A 21478-nucleotide genomic window follows, 5' to 3' on the forward strand; every position below is an offset into this window, starting at 1 on the left:
TGGTCAATTTCAAGACTAATGTTGCGAAGCTTTAATTCTGCCAAATCCCCAGCTGCTTTTTTTTCCTCCCCCCCCCCTTTTCTTCTTCTCTTTTATACCAAAGGTTTTAGAGGATTTGGCTAGTTCCGACCCCCCAAACAAAAGATGTTAAACTTTGGAGCTATTACCACAACTTCAAACTTCAGTAATTTAAGACTTCATAAAATGATGGCTTAGGAAGTCTATATGTGGAATCCAAATGAAAACTTCATGAGCAAAGCTTTCATTTAGACTCTCCCAAACTTGATTCTCTGAAAAAATGTTCAGCTAGCCCATAATGTGGAAACAATTATGAAAATTAAGACATTTGAAAACCACTCAAGCAGCTTTTATTTCTGGCTACATCTCATAAGACACGGTGCTGCTGGCCTTTTAGCTGGCTTTCAATAATGCTCCCCCTTCCTCCTAGGACACAACAGGGGGCATCCTGAACGAGGTCAGTGGGTGCTGTGCATATTTCCTTTTCCTGAGGCCTGCAAATGTGGAATAGTCCGCTCCCCTCTGGAAACCCCAGCCAGATGGGAGTTGGAGGTTAGGTCAGTTGCTGTGCTAATGGCCAGAAACGAGACCACTTCTGCATAAGCAATCACGTTTGCTCACTGAATTCTTTTTAATAATTCATGTTAATAGTAAAATCAAGATAGCATGGGAGATTTAAGTCCACATGTGATCCCTGAGGTTCATTTTAGCCATTAGTTTCAAAGCCTTTGGACTTTGCTATTCCCTCTGCCCAGAAGCCTCTTCCCCCACATACACACAGGCTCATTTCCCCACTTCATTCCTGCTCAAATGTCACTGCATCAGACAGCCCTCCTCTGCCACTCTCTAAAGGAGCACCTCATGCCACCCTGCTGAGCTTTCGCCCTCTGCCCTGCCTCATTCTTCTTTGCAGCATTTCTGACTACCTGTCACCATCTACTGGGGTTATGGTCTACCTCTCATGAGAAGGAAGTCAAGGACATTGTGTTGTTAGGGTGTGTCATCCCCAGTACCTGGAACAGTGCCCAGCACACAGTAGGCACTCAGTAAAACACTTGTTAAACGTAGAACTAAATGCAATCCTTGTGCATACATGTCCGTGTGCCCGTAACGGTTTACCCAATCCGAGCGTTATTACTTTCTTCTTCTGTGTGCCCTCTAATTTGGATCTCACAACTCTCTCATTTTCTCCACAGACTTGGCTCCAAGCCCCAGTGGTTGAGAGGTGTGAGGAGTAGAGTTCACCACCCTTGAACAGGGTGGTCTGAAGGGCAGTCCCACAATTGAGACCTCTCCCTTGTGTGTATGGATATCAGAAACTATGACTCCTCTTTGAACATAACTTCAAAAGAGAGGGCAACCCAGCGGCCAAAGCTAGAACAATTTGAGCAACAAAACAAAACAGCATTGGACTATAAACCAGTGTATAAAATAAACACTCTTAATGCATACTGATGTGAGTAAATGACTGAATAACAAATGAAAAAGAGGAGATAAATTTCCCATGCAGAAGAATTCCAAATAAATTATACAGACATTCTACTCTAAAAGAGGGGAACATAACTCCTCCCAGAGGACAGCAGGGAAAGGGCAGGGGGTGGGGAGGGGTGAATCACTTTTCAGTGGAGAAGCTTGACAAATGACTTTACGGAGGTGATCAAGGTCAACAGCCACAGTGATAAGTGATGTTGCCAATCTGTACTCTTGATATATGTTAAGAATGGCACTCTACTGTTCCCCAAACCCACAACTACAGTCTCATCACGAGAAAACTCTCAGACAAATCCCAATTCGGTGACATTCTGCAAAATTCCTGATCAGGACTCCTCAAAAACTGTCAAGGTCAAGAAAAATAAGAAGAATCTCAGAAACTGTCACAGTGAAGACATAAGGAGACATAACATCTAAATACAATACGTGTCTTGGATCCTAGAATGGAAAAGGGACATTAGGGTAAAAACGAAGAAAATCTGAATAAAATACGGACTTAGGTGATAATGCTATATCCATATCGGTTCACTAATTATAACAAATGTACCACATTGATGAGATGCAAATAATAGAAAGAACGGTGTGTGGGAATAGAAGTATAACAAGGGGACTCTATACTATCGGCTCAATGTTTCTGTAAATACAAAAAAGGGAACCTGCCTGGGTAGTTCAGTCAGTTAAGCACCCAACTTCAGTTCAGGTCATGATCTCACGGTCCATGAGTTCAAGCCCAATGTCAGTCTCTGCACTGACAGCTCAGAGCCTGGAGCCTGTTTCAGAATCTGTGTCTCCCTCTCTCTCTCTCTGCCCCTCCCTCGCTTATGCTCTGTCTCTCTCTCTCTCTCTCTCAAAAGCAAACATTAAAAAAAATTAAAACACTCACATTTAAAAAATAAAATAGATTTTAAAAAAGAGAAGAGAGGATGTTATCAACCTCACTATGCTTCAGTCATTTCAAGATAAATAAAGCTCACGTTTCAACAGTTGCTGTACTCTGTTAGGGTAAAACACACAGAGGAGAAGCAATTTGTTTGAGATTCAATTTAAATGGATACTGTCGGTGATTGAGTATCTCTTAAGAAGGAATAGTAAAGTCGGGCATACAAAATTGTTCTGATTTAGACCCTCCGTCTCCGCACAACAAGGCCTCCACAATGCACCCAGTGCCTCTACTGGTGGTAAAGTTCCCAGGCAGTGGCCACACAGAGGAGGGGCAGACACACGCGGGGTGCATTTGGGAAATGACAAACTTCCGTGGCTCCGGTCGGTCGTGCTCGGCCCAGCGGTGGTGACCTGCGGGGGAGAGCTGCAGCTGGAGCCTGGCAGAATAAACATGTCCCTCTGCCACTGCACGCTTCTGAGCCCTTTAGGTAAGGAGGACCGTCTGCTGTATGGCAGCTGGTTCGACCCCTGCTCTCTCTCTCCATCGAGTGGGCGGATTCATAAGAGGCCGAGGTATATACACAGTGCTTCTATCTACGACTTGTTTACTAAACAACCATGAGTGAATGTATTGTTCCCCAGATGTCGCTGATGACTGAAGTCTGTCTTAAACCTCTCGATTAAACAGGAAAGCAAAACATGCAGAACTAAACCAAAGAAGTGAGACGTGGGTTTTATGTGATCAGCAGATTCCCTGACTTAACTTGTCCAAATAGAATGTGAATGTTTCATTGTGTTTGCTTTATCTAGTATGCAATTTTAGTGCCATCTAATCCACGAGGCTAGAAAGATGACAGACACTTTGTCCTCTGACCCTCTCAAAAGTAAAGATGCTAAGCATAATGCTTAAAATGAATGTTCACACATAATGAACATGTTCTATCACACAGCAAATAATCCTTAGACCATTATGTAATCACATGCTTTACTGTTTGGAGGAGGAAAGTGCCATAATTTAAAGTGTAGACATTTATAGCTAAAGGAAGTATCTTGTACAAAGAACCCTGTCACTGTGAAAATGTATTTTGAGAAACTTCAATGTTCCTGCTTATAGCAAAGACTTTCCACAAGAAGAAAATTCGGTTTCTGAGGGGCACCTGGGTGGCTCAGTTGGTTAAGCTATCGACTTCAGCTCAGGTCATGATCTCGCAGTTCCTGAGTTTGAGCCCCGTGTCGGGCTCTGTGCTGACAGCTCAGAGCCTGGAGCCTGCTTCGGATTCTATGTCTCCCCCTCTCTCTACCCCTCCCCTGACCACGCTCTGTGTCTCTGTCTCTCAATAATAAAAAGACGTTAAAAGAAGAAGGAGAAGAAGAAGAAGGTGATTAGGTTTCTTTAGATGTAAAACCCGCAACAGACAAAATTTTGGTCCAAACCGTTTGTCTCAACCTAACTGCAATACTGCATTCCCTTGCTCACTCCTTTGCATGGCCCTGTCCCTTGCCTCCAGTCCTAAAATGGATCTTCAAGAGTCTCTTGCTTTATACAGTTTGTTCCAAATACTCCCCCACTGTCACCAGCGATGGGTCCGTAGCGATCTGCAGTGTGGCCCCTCTGTGCTTCTGGAGATGACGCCAGCCCAGGTTAGTGCCTGACTGAATTCTAAAACTGTGCATAGAAAGGAAAATCATATTTCCAAAGCATGTGGCTATAGTAGGTAAGAGTTGTTTTAATCAAGGCTTCGGAGGTTCTTTTTTTTTTTTTTTTTTTTAATGTTTATTTATTTTTGAGAGAGACAGAGTGCAGGCGGGCTAGGGGCAGAGAGAGAGGGAGACACAGAATCCGAAGCAGGCTCCAGGCTCTGAGCTGTCAGCACAGATCCCGACACAGAGCTCGAACTCATGAGCCCCAAGATCATGACCTGAGCCAAAGTTGGACACTTAACCGACTGAGCCACCAGGCGCCCCAAGGCTTCGGAGGTTCTAAAAGAGAGCACCACTACTGCTAAACCAATAAGCCAGAGGGTCTCCTGCAGGGATTCTACGCCCTGGTCAGGGAGCAGCACTCGTCACTCAAGTGGGAATCTCACAGCCCTCCCCAACCTGCCTCCCTCTCCCACCCCGCAGGGCCTGTCTGGTAGTTAGAGCACAAAGGCGGCTGGTCATGGAAATGCATACAAAAGGCATCTGGGCGATATGCCTGATCTCATCCGTGGGCCCCCCTAACCCCCGCTCCAGTCTTCTCCTTGTGCTCTTTACCCTGCAGGACTCCATCAGCAGCTCCCCTGCCCTCCAGCTCCAGCCAACGGAGAGGCACAGCGAGAGACTGTGAGGCGGGAGAAGGCAGAGCCGAGACACTGACGGTCCCTGCTCCTTCCCCGCCGGGCTGCCGTGGACTGGCCTGGTTAGCTGCTGTCAGGCAGCCTCCCCCTCCCCTTGGCTTTCAGGTTGAGGAGCCTTGACTGCTCCTTGCTGCTTCCAGCTCTCGGTTGGCACCGCACCATCTCTTGTTGGTTTCCGTGAACTCTGCCCTCTGCCAGTTACCAAGTGACCGTTTCCCCTGTTCCAATTACCAGTGTGACTGTATCATCTGTTTCTTGTGGAACGCTGATGATACAGATGTCATTTAAAGTACACTGTAGCATGACAAAAAAAGGTTATGAAAAAGCTTTTAATATGTTATGGAGCTTCTTAAATCTTTTAAAATCTTTTAGTAATATTTAGTAATATTAACATTTCTTAACATTGTGAATCCAACAAACAACTCCCAGAGAAGGAAAGAGGAATAAATCATATTCCCGAGGGCATGGACCAGCATCACAACTCTTTTGATGCCCTCAGTGTCCCATTACATGCACCAGAACCCTACTAAGTTTCTCTACGCATAGGGACTTAATAAACGAGTGATTTACCCACGGCCATAGGGGTTATAGAAAACACAGGTGATGGCATTGGATTCCAGTGGATCCCTGCATTCTGGAGTCTACCTCACCGATGTCCTTCAGTGTAATCCAGGACCCGTCCCAGCTCTACCTGTGTCGCTGGTCTTACACACCATGGAAATAGATGACATGGATCAGTGTGAAGTTGGGCTAAGGATTAGCCAGGTTTGAAACCAGATGCTGCAGAGAAGGGGATCAGTAGACTTTCCCTTACAATCAGTAGAGGGCAGGGGAGGGTAATGACAACCTGAGACAAGGGGGCACTGCTGCCTGATGCGAGGCAAAGGCAATGCAGACATATGACAAGGGTGACACATGGGTGGGCACCACCGATCCATCCCCCAGTGGCAGGGCCAGCTGCGGGGAATCCTGGGGAAGTGCTGCTCTCCCAGAAGCTCTATGGCCTGCAGCCTTGGTGGAAATGCTACACTGGTAGACGATCTTTACGTGCATTCAGTTTTGAGAGAGAGAAAGAGAGAACAGAGAGGTGGCACAAGCAGGGGAGGGAAGAGAGACACACAGAATTCCAAGCAGGCTCCAGGCTCCGGGCTGTCAGCTCACAGCCTGATGCAGGGCTCGAACTCACAAACCGGGAGACCATGACCTGACCCAAAATTGGGCACTTAACCGACTGAACCACCAGGTGCTCCTGACGATCTTTAGACTCTGGAGACACCAGCCTAACATAGTCCCTGACTAGGCACAGAAGCTTGGAAGCTCAAAAGCACTGAGAGTCGTTCCTATACCAATACTAGCTTCATCTTATTCTAGAATTCTTCTCCTCTCTCTCGCTCTTCCACCTGCTCCCTCCAATACGAACACAAACATGGCTGGGGGAGATGAGAAGCAATCCTTGCTTCCGGAACTTAAGACAAACCCATACTACTGGAACTTTCCCACACATACACACTGATTTTCCTGAACTGACTTTTTATTCGCTAGATTCTGACTCCTTTTAGCCACTGTTGGGAAGGACTCCTGGGGTCACACTGTAGGCGTGTCCTCTACCCCAGAGTGAGCCTTTCCCACCAGACAGGAGCTTCTCAAGGGCTGCAACAGTTTCTTACTTAAATTTGCGCACCGGACGCACAATACAGGGGCATAGAGCAGATACACAACAAATGTTTGGCTCATGGGTTGGTCAGTTTCAGTCAGCTGGTGGGAAGCAGAGGAGGTGGAAACTTGATCACATTGTGTTGACTAATGCTCGGGAGATACAGGAGTGAAAAGAAAGTACAGATATTCTCCCAAGAAATTTAGCAGAGAAATACGAGGTACCTCTTCGATGGCATTCAACATACTTTATTACAATTTATTTGTCTTAACGTCACTTCCAAACCTGTTGGGAGCAGAGCTGGTATCCTGCCTCCCTGTTCTTCGAGACGCAAACAAGTATTTGCTTATAATTGGCACAAAATAAAAATGTGTTCAGTTTTACTAATTCCCCAATCCTTTCCTTCCCGTCCTCTTTCCCTTTGGTCCACTGTGGAAGTTGACAGTCATCCCCTTCTTGATACTCCCCACCTGAGCCTCTGTGACCCCATTCTTTCCTGGTGTTTTCTCCTAGCCCTCTGTATCGCTGCCCCGTTTTCCCATCGGTCCTGCAGTATACGTACTCCTAGACTTGTTCTCAGCCTCCCCTTCTCTTCCCTTTAAACTTTCTCCCGCCCGAACTACTACTACTTAAATGATCTTCTCTATGTGGATGACTCCTGAACAATGATCTCAAGCCCCGACACCTCTCACACAGTCTCATTCTAAGCTCCCAAACTGCCTTCAAGATAAACAAGAAGAAAGTTGGCATGAAGACAGCACATATGTAGGTTGGAACTCTCATCTTCCTTTCAGCTCTTGGAGATAACGGGACCACAGTGAAAAATACAGCTGCAAGTTTAAACAGCAGGGTTTTAGTGCCGGGAGATAGAATGATGGTGGTCTCAGGCCTCACAAGTTGTCCGTGGTGCAGCACACAGAAGTTGGCAGAGAGGTTTGTAATCGGACAGACTTTGTCCCACTCACACTGGCCAGGCCCTTGTATGTTCTCTTTCCTGGATGTTTTGCTGAGGCTCAGGGTAGACTAGCAGGGCCACCTTTTCCCTGATGCCCCCCTGGGTCCCAACTACTGCAGTGTTCTGGGCTCTCAACTTGTTCCTGCTCCAGCACTTGGGATATAGCCTTGGGGATTCTAACTCGGCTGCAAACCTGAGTCTATGCTGGCTGGGCTTCTCCCAGAGAATGGTTCTCAGCCTCTTCTCCAGTGAACTTCCCCTTATTAACCTTACCATACAGCAGGGCTCTGACCCTCAGGCTGCAAAGAAGGACTGGCCGGACCCTAGATTCCATTTCTAAGAAGTACTGTTCTGTGTGGTAGGACACTAGACTCATTCTTCTAGCTCCTTTGCCCATAAGTGTATACTGCCCTGAGACTGCTCTCATGACTTTATTTCATTTTTTTTAATTTCTCATTTGAGAGAGAGAGAGAGAGAGAGAGAGAATGAATCTCAAGCAAGCTCTATGCCCAGTGCAGAGCCTGATGTGGGCTTGATCCCAGAACCCTGGTATCATGACCTGAGCCAGAATCAACAGTTGGTTGCTCAACCGACTGAGCCACCAGGCGCCCATGATTATTATTATTATTATTATTGTATCAGTATTTAGCTTACGTTCTATGGCTCAGACTGCTAAGTCGTTTTCCAGTTGGAAAGAACTCCATTCCCCGCCTCCTTGCAGCCAGGCCGGCCACATGACTAAGTTCTCGCAATGGAATGTGAACATAAGTGAAGTGAGCTACTTCCAGGTTAGCCCTAAAACATGCCATGTGTGCTCCTCCGTGCTCTTTCACTTTCCTGCAAACGGGAACACAGTCAGCTCTGTGATTCAGCACTAAGCATTCAGACCAGGGCAGAGCGCTAAAGGAGGATGATTCAACAGAGTGCAAGGACAAGTTTCTATCAATAAGGAGAAAAGTACAGATCACAAATAAACACCTGGAAATGTTTACAGCACTTTGACATTACTGTGAAATACAAAGTGCGTGATCAGTGGCTCACAAAACACAGCTATTGGTTTTTGCTGTATTGGAAAGAAAGAAAACCAGCCTTTAAACAAAGAGAGTTTGAGAAGCATTGCCCTAGTGGATGGTGGGAAAACAAGAAGAGAGGGACCCTTCAAACCCTAAGCACTCACCTCAGGACTGTCAACAAGAGAGAAAAATAAACTTCTGTCTTCTTCAAGGCACTGTGTATTGAAACTCTGCCCAAGCTCTAGGTGAAGGTGCTGGAATGAAATAGAACGTGAACATGCATTGGCTGTTCCTTCCTTGCAGCTTTTAGCAAAGCATTACAAGAAAGAGATGAGCTCAGGCAAGAATTGTTTGTAAGTAGATGTAAAGGAATGGACACCATCTTGAAACTGGGGGATTAGAAAAGTTAACTGCTTCTGTGACCCCAGAGAGCAAAAGATGGTATCACCACTCAGAGCCTTTCTTGAAGGTCTGTCAATAAGATGTTCCAGTGAAGCAAAGGAAGACAGGCCTACAGTAAAGATCAGAGTAAAGGTGCACCATCCTGCCCATGGCTATGTTTTAGAGGATCTCAAGGTAGAGACCAAAGAAGGGGGAAGACAGAGGTGGGCCAAGCACAGAAGGTAGGAAATAAGGCAAGCTTAAGAACTTGGTCAAGAACCAAGCGGATGTGGTAACTGGTTAATGGAACAGACCAGAAAGCCAGGGAACTTTTTAAGGTATTGTATTACCACAGCTGGGCCTGGAAAGGCCCCTGTTCACTCTTCCCCAAGAAGCACACTCTCCCACACCCGTTTCAGATACGGCCACAGACGGACGAGGAAGAAACTTCACAGGAAACAAAGTCAAAGTCAGGGTCCTTGTGAGGCCTCTCCTGGAGAGCAAACACAGGGACCACCCACAGAATTACCCCACCACCAGGGCAGAGAGCTTTTATTCCTGCCCAGCATGGCTCCATTCTTTTTATGCACCTGTGACTGCTGCGTGTCTCCTGTCCTTCTGAATGGGAGCTTGTTTTATTTTTAGGTGGTTTTCTTGTCCCTCCTCCTCCATCATATACCAGATGTTGGTCAGTCAGAATAAAGAAAGAAAGGAACATTCTATGACGAGTATATAAAAAACAGAGATTAGATAAGAAAAGGCCACACCAGGGGCGTCTGATAAACTAAACCCTTTCAAGGAAAGCATGGGGGGGCCATGTCACATAGGAGGGGCTGGGTAATAATGGGGAAGGAGCGGAAGCTTCAGCATCAGCTGGACCTGAGTCAGATGTAGACTCGTCACACTCACAAATGGCTCTAACCCGGCACACCGATGATGCAGTCAGAGCCTTTTCCTTTCTCTATAAAAATGGCACCATAACTACAGTGACTGTATGGGGTTGGTGAAGGATTAAATTAAAGCAATGTTTACAAAGTGATTGGCAAGATGCCTAGCACATAGGAAGTAATACAATGGCAAATAGTACTTCCTAAGAAAGTCAGATAACTCAAATTTTCTTAAAAAAATCAATGGAATATACAGCCAGCATTCTGGAAGTTTAACTGTTTGTGCTCTAACATCTCAATCTAACAATGAATGATGACAAAGTCATCCTACATCTACCCTAAAATAACTACAGGCCAGGAACGAAGTTCTCCCCGCCTGAGAATGTGCCCAGTGCTGCAGTGACTAGGCTTCAGGCACTGCCACCTCCTTCTGCTGCTGCCCGAGACAGAGCAGGGAGGCAGGGATGGAGAAGGAGGTACAGGAGGGAGAGCAGAGACACCACGGTGTGGTAAAAGAACCCAGACTTCACGTCTAGGTTCAAACACCAGCAGGTGAGCAGGTGAGCAGAGTGGACAAAGAGCGTGGCTCCCATTGCAAACATCATGCTCAGCAGTGGGAAACTGAGAGCCTTTCCTCTAAGATCAGGAACAAGACAAGTAGCCTCTGGCCACTTCTTCTCAACACAGTACTGGAAGTCGCAACCAGGGCAATTAGGCAAGACAAAGATATGAAAGGCATCCACATGAGAAAAGGAGAGTAAAATTGTGTCCATTCACAGATGACATGATCTTATACACAGAAAACCCTAAAGGTTGCACGCAAACACAAACACACACAAAAAGGTCAGGACTAATAAGTGAATACAGAAAAATTGCAGGATACAAAATTAACACACAAAAATCAATTGCCTTTCTATACACTAACAATGAACAATTCGAAAAGGTAGTTAAGAAAACATTCCCATTTACAACATCAAAAAGAGTAAAATACTGAGTAATAAACTTAACTAAAGAGGTAAAGACTTATACACTGAAAAGTACAAAACATCAATAAAAGAAATAAGAGACACAAATAAATGGAAAGACGTGCTATGTTAACAGAAAGGAAGCCTCAATATTGTCAAAATGTCCATACTATTCAAAGTGATTTAAAGATTCAGAACTATCCCTATCAAAATCTCAGTAGCATTTTTTTTTAAATCCTAAAATTAATATAAAACACAAAGGACCTCAAATAACCAAAACAATCTGGAGAAAGAACAAATTTGGAGGCTGCATACTTTCTGATTTCAAAAAGTATTACCAAGCTATAGTAATTAAAACAGTATGGTACCAGCAAAAAGACAGACATCTAGACCAACAGAACAAAATAGAGAGCCCAGAAATAAATCCATGCGTGTATGGTCAACTGACCTTCAATAAGGGTGCCAAGAATACACAATGGGGAAAAGACAGTCTCTTCCACAAATGGTGTTGGGGAAACTAGATGTCCACATGCAAAGGAGCATGGCTTCTGGAGCTACATGGCCTAAGTCTGAAGTCTTACTCACCAGCAAGCTAGGTAAGGGATTTCCTCATCTGTAAAATAGGGATAATAATAGTATCTAATTTCTAAGACTGTTGGCAGATTTAAATCTGACACTTAGGATTCATTCCTTTACAGCCATTATCAATAGGGCCTTGGGAAAGTTACTTAACCTCTCTGACCCTCCATTTCCTCTGGTGTAAAGGGGAGACAAGCTCTACCTTGTTGGGACACTGGGTGATTAGGACAAAGTGAATGAAATAGCCAATGGAAAGACCTCAGCCCACTTCCAGGTCCAGAAGAAGTGTTCAAAGTGAGTTCACATCTCTTCCCATTTGATCCTGTGGTGAGATGGGCAGGGTAGCATTCTCCACGTTCCAGAGAAGAAAACTAAAACTGGGACAGACTGATTCTCTCTCACCAGCACTCATCCTTCTGGCCCAGGGTCCTTGGACCACACTGACTACTGGAGCCCTTTTTCGGTACTTAATTCTATGCCCCCATGAGACATGAAATATTCAGGTTTGCTCTCCATAATGACATTAATGCCTTTTGCAAACATTTACTGATTCTAGAAGAAACAGAATATGATTATGGTAAACAGCAACAAAATTTGTAAGCATATCTCTACTTGTAAGTTTTGACAAAAGCTTATGAGAAACAGTCCATACCGTGAAATGCAAATGACAGAATAAAACTCTAAATACATAACAAAAAATAGCAATGATTAGTCAGTTTGCCTGTTTCAGAGAAAGTTCAGAAAAACAAGCGACTGGATTTACCTCTAACACCCTGAATGATCTAACTTAAGAAACACCTTCTCCAACAGCATTGTACTTTCCCCATCAACACAATAGAGTCTACCATTTGAACTAGACCACAGAATTCAATCATCTGACTTGTAAGAAATTAGACTGGAAATTAACTGAGAAAGACCAGTAATGACCTAGTCCTGTGGACATTCATTTTCTTTTCCCTCTGTTAGATATTCATGGAATTCGCACACATGGAGAGTTACAAACATGTAATGGGTAAGTTCCACTGTCCTATCATAGTGAATTCTACCCAACCATTGATTCCTCTCATCCCTGTCCAGTTAACATTTCTTCAGTGTTCATTATATGCAGAAGACAGGCAAAGATGTACAAACACGTACAAGGATGTCAAATGGGAGCGCCTGGGTGGCTCAGTCAGTTAAGCATCTGACTCTTGATTTCAGCTCGGGTCATGATCCCATGGTTCATGAGATCAAGCCCCATATTGGGCTCTGCGCCTGACATGGATCCTGCTTAAGATTCTCTCTCCCTCTCTCTCTCTGCCCCTCCCCAACTTGCATGTTTTCTCTCTCTCTCTCTCTCAAAAAATAACTTAAAATTATTTAAAAGGAAAAAAAGAGGTCAAATGCCCGCAGGAAGCTCGTAATCTAGAGCAGTGGGTGCCTTAACCAGGGCTAATCCTCCATACACCCCTGCCCCGGGACATCTCCCAATACCTGCAGACATTTATATGGCAGACGCAACTGGGAGTGCTACTAGCATCCAGGGATGCTGCTACACATGCTACAAGGTACAGGACAGCCCCCACAACAATGAATTGTGCAGCTAAAATGTCAGCGGTGCCAAGGTTGAGAAACCCCAATCTAAAGGGTGAGATGAGAACTGGAAGTGTAGTACTTCCATGAGTTGAATATGGAGCTATAACAGAGACAAAAGTGAAGGGCTCTCAGATTGACGTTTAAATAGGCAAACAAAACTCAGTGTTGGCAAAGGTAGAGGGAAAATGGCATGTCCTTAACATACTGGCGAGAATGTAAATTGATCCAACTTCTGGGGGGTGCGATTTGGCAATATGTTATCAAAAGCTTTGTTTATACTATTTCGATCTTTGCTTTCATTCCCATCTTCTTCACGCTTCCTTTGCTTTCTCTTTTCTCTTCCTTCCCCAGAACTGAGGGGTCAGCTTGTGAGGGAGAATGCAATAGGATGAGAGGCAGATTGGGGAGTGGCACCAAGGCATGGGCAACATGTTAGGGAGCAACAGAGACTGGTGAGCAAAGGGGCTGGAGGCTGATAACAAAGCTGCTTAGGCGCATGGGTTAGCAGGCCTGGCAGCCAAGGACAAGAGGCCGTGGGGACAGAGTCAGGCATAGAGGAGGCAGCATGGCCTTTGTGGTTGGGCCATGGGCAACTAAGAGTAAAATGCTGTAAAAACAAGTAAAATGTAAGTAAAAATAATGAATATAAGCTTCCGTAGAAGCTAGACACAAGTTTCTAACTGCCAGAGAATATACGTACAAAGATATAAAGGGGTAAAAGTAGAAAGATCTCTGGGTGTTGGATTGGAGTTGGAGTATTTGTTATGAATTCATGATTTTATAACATATGGCCTAATGTAGACAAATTGATGAATGTATATGCGTGCATATGTATATACATATATTTCCTAGCTCCGTCCAAGAGGTCTAAAACAATGACACTCCCGTAACAATGGGCACATCAATCGTCCATATCTTAGTTTCTAAATACCATTCTTTACCAAAAGGGAGACTAACTAGGTCAGGGAAAGTACAAAGTAAGCCTGGAATATCTTGTGGTACCAGAACATTTTAAAATGCTCGGTGAATAATGGGGAGATCAAAAGGACACAGGAGCCAGCTTCGAGGGGCTTCCACTGGTCAAATGAGGACCATTTGAGCATCAAAATAAACAATGATGGTAACAGATTTCAACATTTTGGATACAAAGGGAATCCATGAACGCTTTCTAACATAAATGAGTAAATACAGGAGGGAGAAAGAAAATTCTTCCTTACAGTATAATGCCAATGAATAAACGTGGGAGTGATGGAAATACAGAATCACCATGTAGCAACTTTCACAGAGGTGGCTGATTCAGGCAGAAGTCATCAATGACCGGTTATGCCGTAGGTGGAGGTTTAATGAGGAACAGGCTATTAACATAACCTCAGAGTACTTCCCCACAAACACCAATAAATCTCAAAGAAAGAAGTGGTGAATTTAAGGCGAGGAGAGCAGGCAGACACCAACATAAGCAGGTGCTCAAGGCCAATATTCCAGCAGCGAGAGTTTGACATGGTGTACCTTCCTTTTTTTTTTTTTTTCCTTTATTTATTTTTGAGCGGCAGAGAGAGAACGAGCAGGGAAGAGCACAGAGAGGGAGGGAGAGAGGGAGGAAGAGAGGGAGGGAGAAAGAGAGAGAATCTCAAGCAGGTTCCGCACCATCAGCACAGAGCACGATGCAGGGCTCAAACCCATGAACTGTGAGATCATGACCTGAGGGAAGTCAGAAACTTAACCGACTGAGCCACCCAGGTGCCCCAACATTGTGTCCCTAATGTGATGCACCAAGAAGAGCAAAGTCCTGCCAAGGTCACATGACCTGAGTCTGGTTCTGAAGAAACACGTGCTAGACCCAGCTGGAGAATCATCCTACAGCATGTAAGACCTGTACAAATGCAAGGATCTTAGGAACAGATTAAGTCTGAGGAACTATTCCAGAGGAGACATGACAAATAAATGTAATGTGTATCCTAGATAAAGCAAGAAAAGTGTGATCTGGGGGATGGCTGAAGAAATATGAGTGGGCTCTGTAGACTGGATGGTAGAGTTGTACCGACATCAATTTCCTGATTTGGTGTTACAATGATTAATTTTGCGTGTCACCATAACTGGGTTAAGGGATGCACAGATAGCTGATAAAATATTACCTGGGTGTGTCCCTGAAGGTGTTCCCGGAAGAGATTAGCACTTGAAATGGTGAACTAAAGATCACCATCACCCAATGTGACTGGATGTCATCTTCCATTGACAGAAGAAGGGGGAATCTTCCCTGTTGCTTGAACTGGGATTTATATCTTCTCCTGTCCCTGGACATCAGTTCTTCTGATTCTCAGGCCTTCAGACTCAGACTGAGTTACACGACCAGCTTTCCTGCTTCTCCAGATTGCAGATGGCACGTTATGGGACTTTTCGGCCTCTAGGACCCTATGAGCCAATTCTTATAATAAACATCCTCACTTACATCTATTTATATCCTATTGGTTCTGTTTCTTTGGAGAACTCTAACCAATTCAAATGCCATGGGGATATAGGATATGATTATACTTATTTTCTCTTTGTCAGACCCATATGACCCCAGGGAAAGGGCCCCCATCCAAAGGACTAACCTACTAAAAATCAACCAGGGCAGGAGGCACGTGAGTCAGTGAGTTCTATAAGTGGTCTCTTGTTTTGGTCTTCAATAACCAGTTACCGGCAAGGGCTTAACTTTGGATTTCTTTAGCTCTCCTTGGGGAGTGAATGCCTCTGACTGACTCCACTGCCCACCTTTGATTTAGATGATCTGAGTCGATCTGGGAGCAGCTCCAGAATTTCTGTAGAGGGGGGGCTTTGGGGCAGCTTATCTGTAACGGGAGACCAAGGAAGCCTCAAAGCTTCATTTACAAAGCAAGCACACTGCTTTTGTGTAGATTGCTTGTTTGTTTGGAGGGCCTTTGGGCAAACGGGTGGCACTTACACAGAGACTAAGGTGCCCTCCAACCCAGCCCTGCTGTCTGCCAAGCCATCCCTGATGATGTCACAGAATCTGCACAGGGCTAAGTCAAGGCCAGGGCCAGGAGCACCTCCTGGAGGTGAAGACACAGGACTAGTTGATGAGTATTTAGGGGGGCTGACTAACATCTTTAGAAAGGGGTGGGGCAGGCTGTACTGGGCAAGTTGTTTTCCAGAGTGACACCTAGTCTGGCCCAGCCTAAGGTGTATGAATGATTCACACCTAAGGAGAGGAGGCAAGGTCCATGGGAGCTGGGTGATGTCAGGGGTCACAGGCAAGGAAGGAGTTTAATGTACCAGGCGGCAGGACAGGAGGAGAGGGGTCAAGTGCTGCAGAGGCAGGGTCAGCAGATGAAGGGAGAAGAGGAATAAGGAGAAGGACATCAGCCTCGAGAGTGAAGAGGGACAGGCGCAACCCAGGAAATCAGGACCCTCCTTTCGTTGGGCACTACTGGCCTGGCCCACCAGGCAGATCAGGCAGAGCACCACACATCTTTCAGAATGAATTCAATAATTAGCTTGTCTGTGGGGTGGAAATGCCTTGAGTTGGTGCAGTGCTTTGCAGAGCGAACCGTAGAGACCTAAGTTAGCAAGAAGGCACATGCCAGTGAGGATGGCACCAGGCACCCCAAGCCCATGTCTGGTGATCGCGTGGCCATGCTCTTCTGACTCACTGGCTGGTTAGCTAGCTCTGTGTGTTTGTCTACCAAGAACTGAGATGCGCAGACCGTACAGGTAATACTAAGAGGGAATTACTGCTTCTTCGGAACTTTGCCCTGTGCCTTCGATCACACAGTGTTAGGTCATCTCAGTCCTGAAATTTGTGTTCCCCATAGCACAGTTTCGCAACCTCTGGCAGGATCTCCTCCGTGAAGTCTCATTCGACGTGGGAGGGCAGGAGAGAAGGCTCCGGAGGGACTGCAGCAATGAGCACTCAGCACACCCAACACACGTATGGAGACCCTACCACCCCCATGCAGCCTGCCTAGGGTGTCCCACATCTGGAGGCCCTGCCTCTTTAATTCCAACGTTTATGTGGTCCTCACAGGCACAAAGCTCTTTCACAGAGACGACTTAACGGCACCCACAACACATGCACGTAGGTAGAAAAGGAATTATTATCCCTGTTATGTAAATGAGAAAACTGATTCAAGGATGACAGGCGATTTATCCAAGGTCACAAGACCTCACAAAGTGGAGCTGGGACTAGAACCAAACCCATGTTCTCCAACTGCCTAACTCGGTCAACTCTCAGGGCTTCTGCAGACAGCACCCCGCCCCTCACCTCCACCTCTCCCATCCTTGGCAGGACTAAGTTCCAGGGGACTCCTCCACATACATGCAGAATCCAGGATGAGGAACAAATGATCAGCAAGGCCAAAGAGGAGGCGGCTCAGTGCCTGCAGGAGGAATGATGGAAAGAAGAACAAAGGACCCAGGAAGGAAGGAAGCAAGCAAGGAAGTGGGTGGAACATCTCTAAGTCACCTACAGCTCGGGAATCTCTGTTGGCACTCTCGCCAGAACAACATGCATTTGCACCCATGTTTAGACAAATATCAGTCTTGCAGGAAAAGATGGCAACCAGCATTTAAGGAGCACTTCCTGTATATCAGGCACTCTGCTGAGTGCTTTCTCTTCTAATTTTCGGAGGTGGACATAATCTTCACTTTTACAGACAAGGAAATTAAGGCTTAGAGAAGTGAAGCAAGTATCCAAGGTCACAAAGCCTGGCCAGGAACAAAGGCTGGTCTGACGGCAAAGCCCTGCTCTTTTCCTTACACCACATTAATAATGCCTTGGGCCCCCGGCTCTGCCATTTAGAAGCTTGCAATCAGACTTAACCACTCTGTTGGGTATAATCACAGACCAGAAAGCATTCTGAACTAATGTACACTCCAAGGAGAATGGCTAATAGGTAATTTGAGTTATAGTAATTCCCATTTGAGTTACAGCAATTCCCCCTGCCCCACCCCAAAGAAATAAGAGGTTGGACTTAAGTTATGGTGATTTCTGCCCCCTCATCAAAAAGATGGAAAACATGGGGGCAAAGCAGTCAGCCTTGGGCATGTGTGCAAGACTTTGAGCAGGATGTGCCTCGACTGCTGCCTGGCTACACTTCTGTGTGCATTCGTCCTGTGTGTGGGTTTTGGAAAAATGAGGGAAAGCATGAACATGTTATAGACTCTCAGATGGGTTCATGACAGAAACAATCACGTGTTTTCATGTCTTCTGAGATCAGTCTTCATTCATAGAAACCACAGGCATATCTGTTCTACCAAACATCCTACGCAACAACCAGATACCTAAAATAGATCTGCCGTAACACACAGGGGCTGGTAGCTGATTTATGCATTTGTCAGATTTATGACAGGATGTGTCATTTATATTTAAATCAAAGCCACAAAGTTTTAAATGTGAAAGATGAAAAAAGAAAACAAAAAATGTGCCCAAATGATCTACTTTTCTAGTTACGCAGTAGTGACGATCAATAGAAGATATGGCCAGCAGCTTAGAAGTCCAGATCTAACAGGTCCTAGTACACGATACTAGCTCCATACAGTCTCAAGGCACAAGAGACAACTCTGGAAGCTTATCTCAAGTACATAAACCTCACTGGCAGGATTTGTTTGCTGGTCTTTTTAGAATGGTCCTGTTTGTTTAGATAAGCATGATGTTAACAGAGCCAAAGTTGTGTGTTTCTAACTGTATAACTTCTAGTTGAAAAAATTCTAACTCACTGGACTCAGACCACACCAAATTGGGTCCCAAGTCTCAGGGAAAGCAGGGTTAGCAACCACTGATAGATCGTTCACCAGAAAGTGCAACAACTCTCCTTAACAATAAAAAAGTCCATGCATTGATGAAACGCCATGCAATGCATAGACTAATAACTCGCTGGTAAAGAAGAGATCATCTGTTTGTAGCTGGCATTTACTTCATCATCCAACTCATTAAAAAAAAAAAAAAAAAAAAAAAAACAAAACCATAAGTAGTTACCCTAAGAAGCTAAGTGGCCCTTAACTTTTAAAGTAACATTCCAAGACCAGGTAATACTCTGGGCAGCAAAGGAGTGAGGAGGGAGAAATGTGTTGCAATGACAATAACAAATGACAGGGACATATTTTGTGGAAATTACTCAGTTAAAAATTGCTTTTGAGGCCCGTTTTAATGATTACCTTTATAAGACTAAATTGTGTGCCAATATTCAGTCACTACTCCAATTACAAGTTGAGAAACTTCTAAGCAATTTTGGGTAGTCACAACTTGCTCAGGGAAAGCAATAAAGTAACATTGCTACAGAACAAAGCACTTTTGTCTTCCATTGGTGAGGGGGATCACGGGGACCTTCATTAACTCATCAAGTACCACCCCCCACCCCCCCACCTCCAGTGTTACCAGTTTGTTAATAGTAACGATTGCACGAATCTTTATGCCTTGCAGACTTCGAGCTTTTTCCTGCCACACCGTCGTCCCGGGCGTTAACCCGAGGCTGAAAAAGGTTAAATCCCTGGGCTCCACGGGAAAAACTCAGTTCACCATCAAGGGCTGTGAGGCCGGGCTTGGAAAAGCAGCACCTGTGCCAAGGCAGAGCGGAGCCTGCGTCGCGCTCCCGGCGCCCAGCCCACCAGCCCACAGCACATGCAACGCGGATCCTGCATCCCGGTTGCTTTTCACCCCCAAGACAAAAAGTGGGGGCGGGCAAGATGCGCCACCCGGAGTTTGTCCCAGGTGCTTGGAGTAGGTTCGGGCCCGGGTGGACGCCAGGCAAACCCGAAAAGCGGCGTGCCGGGCCCGGCGGAGGTGAGCCTCGGCCTCCCCAAGCGCGCCCCGGCCGCCCCGGCTCCGGGAACCCTCCCCGCGCCCGGCGCCCGCACTCACCGCTCACTTTCGCCCGCCGCCGAGCCCGGGAGCGGGGGCCCTTGCGGCTGCTGCATGCCCTCGGGGCCGAGCGCAACGAGGCGACCGGGTGCCGGGCTCCGGCCGGGAGCGGGGAGCAGTGAAGGTTTAGACGGGCCGGCCGCGGCGCCCCTCCTCTCCAGCGGCAGCTGCTACACGCCCGGAGCCCGAGGAAAGTTTGGCGGAGCGAGGGGTGGCGCCGAGGGGGTGGAGGGGCCGCGTCCCCGCCCTGCCCCGTCCTGCCCCCGGAGTCCTACTGTTCCCACGAGAGAGCGCCCCCCACCGGCGAGGCACGGGTCGGCGCACAGGGGCTCTCCTACAGATGCCCTCCTGCCTGGGACTGGTCCCCAGGAGGGTGGCCGGCCTGGAGGAGTGATGGTGCCCACTAGAAGTCCGCTAGGACCCACAGGGCTTACAGAGCCATACCTCGGAGCCCGGTATTAAAGCGCTGTCCCTCTGTCTCTCCTCGCTCGTAGCGGGGAGAGATATGTTTGGAGTGGCTCTGGGTAAGTGCAGCCCACACCCACCTTCCCAGGGGAGACAGGCTCACTGCCAGGCCAAATGCTTGCTCTAAAACTTGAACCTCAAAGCTACCCCAGGGTGCGGGCAGCCCCCAGAGGCCCAGGATGTTCGTGTGCATCTGGCCTGGAGCCTTTCCTAGGCACCTTTTTGTTGAAACAGGAAATTAAAAAAAAAACAACAACAACAACTTAAAGTTCTTATAAGAGGCTTCTTAACCTCCTGGGGTAAATAGTCCTGGGTACTTTGTTTTTCAAAGCTGAAATATAAAGCCACCACTGACCCACCTTTGGTAAAGAAAGATGCAAAGTAAAACAATGTCCTCAAGACTTTGTTCTCTCTGCACTCTGCAAAGTAAAACAAAGTCACAGACTTGCTGAAAGTTGGACCTTCCTGGTGACCTCACCAGAGAGAAACACTGTGAGGTCCTTCCTACTCATGCTTCAGAACCTTGGGAAACACTGACAGCATGTGCCCAGATATCTTCTTGTAGCCCTTGGCCATTCATTCATTCGTTGTTCATTCAACGTTGATATTGGGACTTCCTGTATGTCAACTAGGAACCATATCCTAGAAGACAAACTATATGGTAATCTGCCCCCTACCATCAAAGAAATTCTTTCTCTGAAGATAATGTTTTGTTTGTTATGGGATGAACCTCATCCCATAGGGCATGACATCCTCTGTACCTCAAATCTTCACAGGGATATGGCTAAATTTTGGTTGACATGTGCAGAGTACTGTTGCTTCACTTGGGTGTTCAGAAAATTCCTGTGTTGCCTTGCAGATGAATGGTATAGGGAGGGCTACAACTTGCAAAGCTAGTGTTAAGAAAGATCCTGTTTACTGGAATAAGCAAAAATGTGGCAGATGATATATGAGAACAAGGTCAGGGGAGTGAACAGCTCAACTCCAACAGCACAGAGCTGAAAGGGCAACCACCAGCACCTAGTAAATGCTAATGTGTCGTGTGTTGAGTGAGTAAGCCCTTGTAACCCTAAACTGGCAACTGTAAACACCAGTTAAAGCCTTCTTTTACTGGAAATTTTTTCCAAGTTCCAAACAATTTAATTAGCAAAGGCACCGGGGAAACATAAATTATGTTGTAACTTGGGAACTTCCTGAACTTGAGCATTGGAAAGGAGAACAGGGATTCTGTAAAGCCATATGTGATTACCTTTAATGCATGAGTCCTAAAAAAAAAAAAAAAAAAAAAAAGGAGAAGGATTATGGTTAGCTGTTTTCGCAAAAGGAACCAGACATTCTAGCTAGATGATTTTTTTTTTTTTTTTTTTTTTTTTTACAAATGTGGGTCAGGTCTGAGGGGAAAGCGAGAAAGTGAGCCA

The 21478-nt window shown here is 46.0% G+C and overlaps 1 protein-coding gene across 5 annotated transcripts in view; it reads right to left on the minus strand.

Annotated features, from left to right (window-relative positions):
* LPAR3 (lysophosphatidic acid receptor 3) overlaps window positions 1–19842 on the minus strand; it is a 79586-nt gene extending 59744 nt beyond the window's left edge. The window contains exons 1-2 of one of the 5 annotated variants that reach the window (XM_045478078.1): window positions 9324–9470; window positions 8517–8606 (exon numbers count right to left, since the gene is read on the minus strand). The gene's annotated coding sequence lies outside the window, so the exon portion shown is untranslated. Of the gene's footprint in view, window positions 1–8516; window positions 8859–9323; window positions 9471–19112; window positions 19209–19595 lie in introns of those variants that run through there. The other 4 variants (XM_045478077.1, XM_045478079.1, XM_045478080.1 and 1 more) reach the window with 4 other exon arrangements.
* Between the last annotated feature and the right edge of the window lie 1636 nt (window positions 19843–21478).

This window comes from Leopardus geoffroyi, chromosome C1 (genome assembly GCF_018350155.1).
Source record: "Leopardus geoffroyi isolate Oge1 chromosome C1, O.geoffroyi_Oge1_pat1.0, whole genome shotgun sequence".
Lineage (NCBI taxonomy): Eukaryota > Metazoa > Chordata > Mammalia > Carnivora > Felidae > Leopardus > Leopardus geoffroyi.